This window comes from Crocuta crocuta, unplaced genomic scaffold (assembly GCF_008692635.1).
Source record: "Crocuta crocuta isolate KB4526 unplaced genomic scaffold, BGI_CrCroc_1.0 scaffold289, whole genome shotgun sequence".
Classification (NCBI taxonomy): domain Eukaryota; kingdom Metazoa; phylum Chordata; class Mammalia; order Carnivora; family Hyaenidae; genus Crocuta; species Crocuta crocuta.
Window position 1 is genome coordinate 57,672 of NW_027533264.1, and position 10,976 is coordinate 68,647.

Here is a 10,976-nt window from a genome sequence, read left to right on the forward strand (position 1 = left end):
AGACCTACGTGACCGAAGTGCAGCTCATCTCCCGGTCAGCCTCCAGGGGCCCGAAATCGAAATCCACTCTGAACTCTAACAAAGCAGAGAAGTGAGAAGTGGCTGCCTGGTTGCTTGGATGCTGGAAAAATCTAGTATAACCATTACTAACACTTGTCCTGGGTGCCTCCGCTCCCTCCAGCAAGGGAGGTTTGCGTATGGTAGAGGGAGCCTCTCAAGTTTGGAGAGGGTGACTGGCTCCAGCCTGACGGGTGGTGGCAGGGCAGTATTTCCTCACCCGAACTCTTACTTCCTTGGGAGTTGGATTAGAAAGCTGGATGAGAACCTCCCTCCCCGCCCCCACACTGCCAAAGCAAGCAAACAAACAAGCAAGCAAGCGAGCTGGACGAGTCCCTTTCAGGGTTCTGTTCCAATGGGCAAGCCAGAGAGGAGAGTGAAAACCTTCCCGTCCTCCAAACTCACGTCCACACCCAGTGGCCCAGGATTCCCCTGCCCGCCTACAGTGCCGAAGCCTGGAGACTTGTGGAGTTTTCCAGAAAGTGTCAGAGCCCTCCTGCTTTGCTTTCAGTGCCCCTGACCTCCTTTCTGTTCCTGGAAGCCTCCTTCCTGCCTCAGGGCCTTTGCATCTACGTTCTCCTGTGAGGTTCTCAGAGTGACTTCCTCTTCAGATCAAAAGTCTTTTCCTTAAAGAGGCTCCCCCTGACCACTGTTTCTTTTGATCCCCACGCTCTCCAGGCTCCAGGAGCTGGAACATAAGGTCCAGTGGGCAGGGATCTCTGTCAGATTTTGCTCGTTGACATATCTCCAGCACTTAGCACAGCGCCTGGCCCATCCCAGATGCTCCTATGTCTTATTTAAATGAACATTGAATGGGGGCGCCTGGGTGGTTCAGTCAGTTAAGTGTCCAACTTCGGCTCAGGTCCGTGGGTTCAAGCCCCATGTTGGGCTCTGTGCTGCCGACTTGGAGCCTGGAGCCTGCTCCGAATTCTGTGTCTCCTTCTCTCTCTGCCCCTCCCCCACTCACACTCTGTCTCTCAAAAATAAACATTATAAATAAATAAACATTAAGAAAAAAATTTTTAATGACCATTGGATGAAGGAATCCCCTGCTCTAGATTTCCCATAGCCTTTATTGCTATCACACATCACCCTGTTTACTAATTTATCTGTTTGCTTGCTTGTTGCCTATAGGCACTACTATTGTCCCACTTCACAGATGACAAAATTGAGGCTCAAAGAAGTTAAGAGAATACTTGCAGCAGGAAAGGAAACATGCGGCCTATGGGTGGGGATGGGGATCTACACCTATGCCTTTTCTTGGACCCAAAGATTTTTCAAAATGTTTCCTACTTATGATTTTTCTAGAATCTCTGAGGACAGAGCATTTTTTCCCCCCAGATCTGTAGTCAGCCCGGATTAGAACTGGAAATCAGGGGGCGCCTGGGTGACGTAGTCGGTTAAGCGTCCGACTTTCGCTTAGGTCATGATCTCGCGGTTCATTGGTTCGAGCCCCGCGTCGGGCTCTGTGCTGACTGCCAGCTCAGAGCCTGGAGCCTATTTCAGAGTCTGTGTCTCCCTCTCTCTCTGACCCTCCCCTGCTCACGCTGTCTCTCTCTCTCTCCTAGAAATAAATAAAAAATAAAAATAAAAAAAAAAACAACAACTGGAAATCAGGATAAGGATGGAGAGCCAGCCTTCTCTTTTCACTCACCCAACATAATCACTAGCCTGCAGTTAGTAAACTTTGATACGCACAACTTGCTACACATCCTTGGTTTTCCTGAGCTGGCCTTTCCCGTGTGATTTGGCCAGGCATTTGGATGCTAATGAGTGAGTGATGGGCACGCAGGGAAATAACTACCTGTGAGGAGCTGCTGGGATGTGTGCACTTAGGCCCCTCTGGAGGGGCCACTGTTTCATTTCATGCACCTCAGTCCGTTATTTGTCCGTCACCCTCAAGGGCTCACAATTAATTTTCATCTGTCCCCGTGCTTTACAAGAGGGTTACAAATGGCTCCCTTCCTGGTGTCCTGCACAAATCTTTGCTTTTCTGATAGTACCCTGTCACGGAGAGAAGAGATCTGTTCAGAGCTGGGTAATATACGAAGGACTTTTTGTGTTGTTTTAAGGAGCGAATCGGCTTAATTTGCCAAGATTCTGATGGATGTCATTGATTCTGTTTTCAAATCGAATGCATTAAAAAGGAGGGGATAGGTAGGGCATTTGTTTTTGTTTCATTTTCTTGTTACCAGTTAAAAAATAAACCCTGGGGCGCCTGGGTGGCTCAGCCATGGGTTAAGCGTCCAACTTCCAGCTCAGGTCATGATCTTGAGGTTCGTGAGTTCGAGCCCTGCATCAGCTCTCTGCTGTCAGTATGGAGCCTGCTTAGGATCCTCAGTTTCCACCCCCCATCCGCCCCCCTCCCCTGCTTGTGCTTTCGTTCTCTGTCTCTCAAAACTAAATAAGCATAAAAACAAAAAACTAGAGGTGCCCAGGTGGCTTAGTCAGTTAAGCGTCCGACTTGGTTTCAGCTCAGGTCATGATCTCACAGTTTGTGGGTTTGGGCCCCTTCACAGGCTCTGCGATGGCAGTGCAGAGTCTGCTTGAGATTCCGCTCCCCCTCCTGCCCTTTCCCTGCTCACTCTCTCTGCTCTCTCTCTCAAAATAAATAAATAAACTTTTTTAAAAACCCTAAAAATAAACCCTGATTTAATGGCCGTGCGAAGCCACAGTTAGTAAACTGTGGTAAAATGCACATAAAATGTACCATCTTAACCATTGTCAAGTGTACCATTCAGTGGCATTAAGTACACTCACTGTTGGGCAACCTCTACCACCGTCCACATAACTCTTTCATCTTGCAAAACTGAAACTCTCCACCCGTTAAACAATAACTCCCCATCCTGCCCTCACTCTTTCTTTTGACAGTACATTTTAAGATGGTGGAAGGAGCATTAACCTTGTGGTTTGTCCCCCTTAACTGATCCACGTCCCTGCTTCTCATTGTTTCTAGGAAGCAATGATTGTAAAACCGCATGAATCACCTATAATGGGGTCAAATGACTGAACCTTTTCCTTTTACAATTGTGGGCAAGGAAAGGACCTTGGAATCACAACTCACAGAAGCCTATCAAGTTCAATGGCAAGTTCACGGAGTAATTGATGTCCCAGACAATGGTCATGCAGGACAGATGCTGGGCTGACATCATTCTGATAAAAGATCAAGGAATAGAATAAAGAAAAAGAAATAGTTAAATTAATTGTCCTTTCTTAGTTCTCTCTCTTGTTTCTTGTGCTTCTTTCCAGATTCGACATGTATGAAAACATGTTTCTAAGTGTGCTTATATCCATCTGTATGATCTATTCTTTAAGAAAGGAAAAAATAATGGCACCACACCACTCTGTCAGTTCACGATTCCTCACTATATGACCTGTATTGCAACTTATTTCACCATTTCCCTGGTGATGGGCATTAGAGTTATTTGTAGTTTTTCACTTATTTTTTATTTTTTAAGAGAGAGCGCGAGTGGGGGAAGGGCAGATGGAGAGGGAGAAATAGGATCTTAGTCAGGCTCTATACCCAATGTGGAGCCCTAGGTGGGGCTCGATCTCACTACCATGAGATCATGACCTGACTCGAACACTTAACCAAATGAGCCACGCTGGTGCCCCAGTTTTTCACTGTGATAAGCAGTGGGGCCGTGAACATCCTTGTGCTTTGGGACATGCTCTGAGCACACGTCTATGGGATACATTCCTAGAAAACAAGATTTAAAAATTAGATGGATGTTGCCAAATATGGAACCATAAAAATTTTAAGACAACCGCTAACCTCTTGTGAAGCTTATTCAAGGGCCTTGTGACTCCATGAACATGAGAGACCCTCACCCAATAATTCGGTCAGGACCATCCAGCTGGTGGAGGTACCATGCGGTCCTGGCACTTGCACGATTTCAGACTGGAGGATGCCTCGCACTGGGGAGGCTCATGCTCATTGTAAACGGTCAATGCGGCCTGATGAAGGCAGCCTCTTGGTGACTTTGGTGAGTATTCATACATTCTTTGGATACTGCTCACCAGCCTAGGGTGGACCAATACACTTATGGTCTCCTTCCTCCCCTGGAGGTTTGAGGCGGCCCCCCGAAGGGTAGGGGCTCTGCTAAAGCACGCACCGTGCACCGCTCAGTTGTTCTGCTGCATCGCTGGCTTGAATTACCAAACTCCCTGAGCCACCCCGAGACCTGGGATGAATGTGAGTGCTCATTATCTCCAAAGCCCAGGGGGATGCCAGGTTGATTGTGGCTGACCCCGAAGAATCCGCCCTAAGGAGCAAATCATCTTCCCCTGGGACTTACTCTATTTATTTCCTCAGGATTGGGGCTGCTTGGAATCTAGCCAGGAACTCCCATTGTCCAAGACAGATTTGAATGGGAGATTCACACCCTGCCGGTTCTGCCTGCCTGGGGAGCAGAAGCATCTGGCAGGTGGGGGTGGGGGGAGGGGGTCAGTGACAGATGGCTCCCAGAGGGTGCAGGCAGAGCTTCTGAAACTGTCAGCTGGGGGAGATTCCCCAAGTGACAGCAACGCCTTCAGCCCCATTTAAATTTTGATCTAATTTCTGCATGTGATTTCTGCCCCGACATTCTTCCAGTGACAAGGGAATAAATAGAGCAATGACAGGCCTCAATCATCTTGAGGCGCTCGGCAGGAGAAATCATGTTTTCTGCCCCTGGGATTGCCTGCTATAGAAGGCCGGGGTTTTCACCTCGCTTTTACAGAACTTGGGCCACGGAATGTTCTTTCTGCCTTCTCCAATGAGCTTCATATGTCATTGAGAGTAGCAGAAAGGGAATTGGGACTGTATGTTTGATCCATAAATCACTCATTAGCTCCTGTGGTAATCACTCTTTTTTTTTTTTTTCTTGAGCATTTTTTTCTGGAGCCCTGGGTTTCAGAAACCGCTTGCTTGAGAAGCAAGACCTTTCAATGTTAGAAGGCATAATAATTTCTACAGCCAGTTTATTTGAAGAACCTTCTGTAGGGTGGCAAGCCTGAGACACAGTAGAGCACTCTGCCTCTCTTGTGCAGTGGAGAATTAAGGTCTCTGCACTTGCAGCGTATGAATTCACAAATGGGTTAGAAATGCTCACTTCCTCTTATAGTTAAGGGCAGAGTGAGGCAACCCAAGGGTGAGTGCCTCCTCTGCCCTTTAGTAGCTGTCTCACATTGGACAAGTCACTTCATGCACCGCGCCACATTTTTCATTCATCAGATGGTTATTGAATGCCGGTAGTGCAGGAAATGAATGAATGAGTTTATTGAGCACCTACTATGCTCCTGATGCCATGGTAGTTATCTTTTCCATCTCCTTCTCCATAAAGTGTAGGTTAATACTGCACCTGCCTTCTATCCCTCTAGAGTTGCCATGGGACCCAAACCAAGATAATGCATGAGAAAGAACTTTGGAAAGCAGCAAAGCATATAACTGTGGAGAAGTTTATTATCTTTGCTTTTAATTCAGATTGTCTACTTTTTCTATTTCCCCTTCCCATCCTTCCAAGCCTGCATGAGTTTGTCTGGGTGTGGCTTCATTGGGCTGATTATTCACCAGGCTCCCCAAGTCCAGTGTAGAAACATAGCTAGGAGTGTAACATTTCCTGCCAAGCCCACACCCTTTGGTACACGTGTCATTTTTAAATGTACAACATCAGTGGGAACATCAGCTTCCCACACACTGTGGGGGATTGAAGCTGAATACGTCTGTGAATCAAGCGAAGTTGACTGGGTTTGGTGCTGTTGTCCTGCTCATTCCCACCTTGTCAGGGACAAGATCTGAGCAATCAGATGAACTTGATCTATTGTAGCCAAAAGAGCATGGGCTCAGGAGTCAGCTTCTCGAACTGGTCTCTTTCTGTACCAGTTGCCAGCTGCATAAAGATGAGTTGACTCAGCTTAGGCAAAAAAGGGGATTTAGTGGAAGGTTCTGAGAACATCTAGAATCAGGGATAACTGGAGTCAGGGACTTAAATGCCTCTAGGACACTCTCTCCCCTGGATTTTTTTTTTCTCTCTTTCTCATGTGTTTGGCTTTATTCTTTCAGTTTGGCTTTCTTTCCAGAGAGAGCATCAAGGTTTCTGGTAGCTCTTGCATCTCATGGATCCTAACTTTACCCTTAGAGAAGGCCTGGTCTCTTTCCTCAATTCCAATGTCAAATATCCTAGAAAAGAGGTTGGACTGCCCGGTATGGGCCAGGTGTCAGACCCATCAAATGTGGCAAGTTTGGGGACCGAGGGTGTCGTGCAGCAGAGACAAAACCATTTCCAGAGATCTGGGAAATTCACTGTAAGCCGGGGAGAACCCAGTGATACAGGCACTTCACCTCTGAGACTCAGTTTCTCTTTTGTAAAATGAGACTAATAACACCATCCAAAGCCATAGTGAGGTACACAGCCCTCACATTTTGACACTTCCACCCTGTACTTAGATCTAGCCGGTACTGGGGGCTGAACAATAACGAGACAGGGCAGAAAATCTTTAACGTATTAACGCAAAGAAATTTGGTGACATGCAATATTTACTTTCACATACCAAAAGTATGCAAAGTGATTACTTTTACTTCTGCCCAAAGCAGGGCTTGAACTCAAGACCCTGAGTTCCACACCTGAGCTGAGATTAAGAGTCAGATGCTTAACCGATTGAACCACCGGTGCCCCCAAAGCAGTTACTTTTTTTTTTATTTTATTTTTTTATTTAAAAAAAATATTTTTTTTAATGTTTTATTTATTTCTAGGAGACAGAGAGAGAGACAGCGCAAGCAGGGGAGGGACAGAGAGAGAGGGAGTCACAGACTGAAACAGGCTCCAGACTCTGAGCTGGCAGTCAGCACAGAGCCCGACGCGGGGCTCGAACCCACGGACCGCGAGATCATGACCTGAGCGAAAGTCGGACGCTTAACCGACTAAGCCACCCAGGCGCCCCCCAAAGCAGTTACTTTTAAACAAAATTATTTATTGGGTAAGACTTAAACTCTGGAATTCAGTGTCTAATTAAACAATACCTTTAAAAATGGTTAATGCGAATCTGGGAGTATTAAAAAATGCAAACCAATCTGAAATGTATTCTTTTTTTAATGGTTTTTTTAATGTTTTATTTATTTCCGAGAGAGAGAGAGAGAGAGAGAGGGAGACAGTGTGAGCAGGGGAGGGTCAGAGAGAGAGAGGAAGATACAGAATCCAAAGCAGGCTCCAGGCTCTGAGCTGGCTGTCAGCACAGAGCCCGACGCGGGGCTCAAACCCACCAACCGTGAGATCATGACCTGAGCCGAAGTCGGACGCTTAACTGACTGAGCCACCCAGGCACCCCTGAAGTGTATTCTTACAGAATGGACAGAAAGACAAAAAGCACTGGTGTAGGCATAAAAGAACATAATTGAATATGAAATCTTTCTGTTTTATGTAAACCAGGTTTAAAACAAATAAAGGAGAGGCACTTGGGGGGCTCAGTCGGTTGTGTCCAACTTTGGCTCAGGTCATGAACTCACAGTCAGTGAGTTAGAGCCCTGCATTGCGCTCTGTGCTGACAGCTCAGAGCCTGGAGCCTACTTTCGATTCTGTGTCTCCCTCTCTGGGCCCCTCCCCCCATGCATGTCTCTATCTTTCTCAAAAGTAAATAAATATTAAAATAAAACAAATAAAGGGAGGGGCATCTGGATGGCTCAGTTGGTTAAGTGTCCGACTTCAGCTCAGGTCATGATCCTACAGTTTGTGGGTTTGAGCCCCACATCAGGCTTTCTGCTGTCAGCACGGAGCCTGCTTATGATATTCAGTCTCCCTTTCTCTCTGCCCCTTTCCACCTTGCTTTCTCTCTCTCAAAAATAAATAAACATTAAAAAAGAAATAAAACGAATAAAGGAATGGTAAAGTATAGAAAATTATAAGGACTAGTTTTTTAATGAATCAGAAAGTTAAAATTATAATAAACAAGTATATGAATGATGTGTATTATTATATATGTAATTTGCAATATACAAGAGTATGAGTATCAGTCTTTCTTTTATATTCACAGAAATAGCTAGAAGATCCCCACAGAGCATATTTCCTTGTGCTCTGGAGGAAGAAAGTTCTCCTTGTGAGCCAGAGTGATGCTAACATGAGCACTTTCTCCTAAGTGGCCAAGCGGACAGTTTCTTGATCACAAACTCAGCTGGAATTTACACATAGCTGTGAATGACTAGTCCAGGCCAAGGCAATTTGGCGGCAAATGGCTTTTAGAAAGAGTTGGAGGATATAGTTCAAGGCTCAAACCAGCTGTGCTCAGATCTGCTTCTGAAAAGCAGCGAAAATTGGAGGCCCCATCCTTTGAGGCCTAGCCAAATGGCCCTCCTGTCTGTTTCCCCACTTTCCTGTATCTTGCAGTTCTTACTTACCTCCTAGGATCGTGATGATTGGGACTAGAGCATTTAGCCACATGTCTAAGTAGATATTCAATGAATACAGATTCTTTCTCTTTTCTATAGCTCAAAAATCTTTAAAAAAAAAAGTCACAGGCACGTAAAAAGGGCTGATTACAGACATTCAATTGTAAAAGCAGGCCATATGGCTCAAATATTGACTATGGTGCCCTCTGTTTGCTTAAAATTGGCCCAGAGGATCCCACAATGAGTCTCAATTTCAAAAAATGTTTCAGTATTTGAAATACTTTCTGGCCCACAATGAATTAGGCAAGCTAGAGCACGTTTGGGGGAAGATTCACATGTAGCCCGTGAAAATATATAAAATGCTTATATTGTATCTTATATTACACAGATGCACGAATATAATTATAGTGCGCGGTATGCCAAAGGCTCGAAATAGCAGAACATTTATTGAAATTGTAGTTTAGGATTTCTCAAATCACAACCTTGTCCTAAGAAGTCTGTGTCCTCATGACATTGTCAGCCCAATAAAAAAAAAGCAGGAAATCGTCTATCATCTGAATGTGAAGCCTCCATCATATAGGAAAACATTTCTAACTAGATGTGTGGCTTTGGGCAAGCCATTTGATCTCTTCGACTTGAGAGACATTTTTGTGCCTGCCGCATGCAAGGCTTTGTGATGGACTTCTGTGGGGTGACTCAGATATGCCTTTAAGGTGTGGAGCCTGAGTGACGTGGAGACTGGGGTGCTTTTTAAGCAACAATGGGGAAAACAGCAGGAAGAGTTAGTGCGGGGGGTGGGGGAAGCATGACACTTGTGGTTTTAGATAAATGAAATTAAAGGTCCTAGTTGGATATTCTGCCCAAACTTTTTTTTTTTTATTGTTTAATGTATTTTAATAGCAAACTTACAGGAACAGCACAGAAGACAGACAACATTAAAAATATGTACTTGCATGTAGAAAAGTACTTTTCAGTTAGAAAGTTTAGTGGATGGATGGAATCTACCGTATGATTAAAAGGCTACAAACACCATTTAGTTGCCGTCAATAAGAAATTTACTTGTTTTAAAAAAAATCCAAATGCTGGCATTGTCCAGAAAAATTTAACAGGTTTATTTATAATTGCTCTAAAGTTGAACTGCTGAAACGTGTTCACCGAAGCGTTTTGACTCGCATTAATGCTTTATGTCCCCGTATTTATATTAAAAATCCACACACAAATGAAAATGGAAAAACTGCCAATTCCTGATTTCTGTCCCCTATTTTTCCATTTGCAATCATATACTTAGGTACCTTTTGACCCCATGGAAAAAAAATATCTAACGTTCAGAACTACCAATAACGGGAAGAAGAAGAAAATTTTTTCTTTTCTTTTCTTTTTTTTTTTAAGAATGAAATGTATCCCATCCGAGTGGCTTCTTAAGCGCGCTCTCCACGTATGCGGCGCGCTAGCTGGATGTCTTTTGGCATAATTGTTACACGTTTGGCATGGATAGCGCACAGGTTGGTGTCTTCAAAGGGGCCCACCAGGTAGGCCTCGCAGGCCTCCTGCAAAGCACCGATGGCTGCGCTCTGGAAGCGCCCCTCTGTTTTGAAGTCCTGAGCAATTTCCCGCACCAGACCCTGGAAAGGGAGTTTGCGGATCAGAAGTTCATGGACTTGTGATAACGTCTGATTTCACGGAGTGCCACGGTACCAGGCCTGTAGCGGTGAGGCTTCTTCACCCCTCCGGTAGAGGGCGCACTCTTGCGAGGGGCTTTTGTGGCCACTCGCTTCCTCGGTGCTTTACCCCGAGTGGATTTGCGGGCAGTCGGCTTGGTATGAGCCATGGTGCTGGGACCTCCTTACTTACCCCCTTTCTCCTTCAGCTGGAGCTCGGCGAGCGAGAGGCAGCGCTGGTGTTAGCGTGCGGCTGCGAACACAATTATCTTGCCGCAACTTCTAATAGGCAACTGAGTTGTGGACTCAGAGCTTGGGAGGGTTGTAGCAACTGGAGACATAGATCTGAGAGCTGCTGGAAGTGATAGTTGAGTTTGATTGAATCTGTATTGATTAGGTTGTAGGTTCAACTGATGTAATAGTGATGCCCAAATAATAGTAGCTTAAACCAGATAGAAGACTCTTTCTTTCTTTCTTTTATTTTTTTAAGATTTTATTTTTAAGTAATCTCTGTGCCCAATGTGGGGCTCACACTTACAACCCTGAGATCAAGAGTTACGTGCTCTACTGACTGAGCCAGCCAGGCTCCCTTAGAAGTGTATTTCTTTCTCTGTCACCTAATAGTTCAGGAAGGAGTCTAGGGCTGGTATGGCGGCTATGGGAGGTCAGAGACTTACACTCCTTCTCTCTTTTTGCTTCAACAACCTCAGGGTCGTGACCTTGTGCGTATGGTACAAGATGGCTCAACACTACCACATTTGCACGTCCAGCCAGTGGGAAGGGGGCGGGGGGAGTAGGAAAAAGATATGACCTGAAAGCATGATGGGACCAGAACCCCAGTCTTTAGCTAGACGTGGCTGCCACAACGAAGGTCACATTTCTTGTCTCCCTTGCAGATAACC

General features: G+C 45.4%; 1 pseudogene; it reads right to left on the reverse strand.

The window, feature by feature from the left end:
* Window positions 1-9,829: 9,829 nt before the first annotated feature.
* LOC144217944 (histone H3.3-like) lies at window positions 9,830-10,308 on the reverse strand (annotated as a pseudogene).
* Window positions 10,309-10,976: the final 668 nt, after the last annotated feature.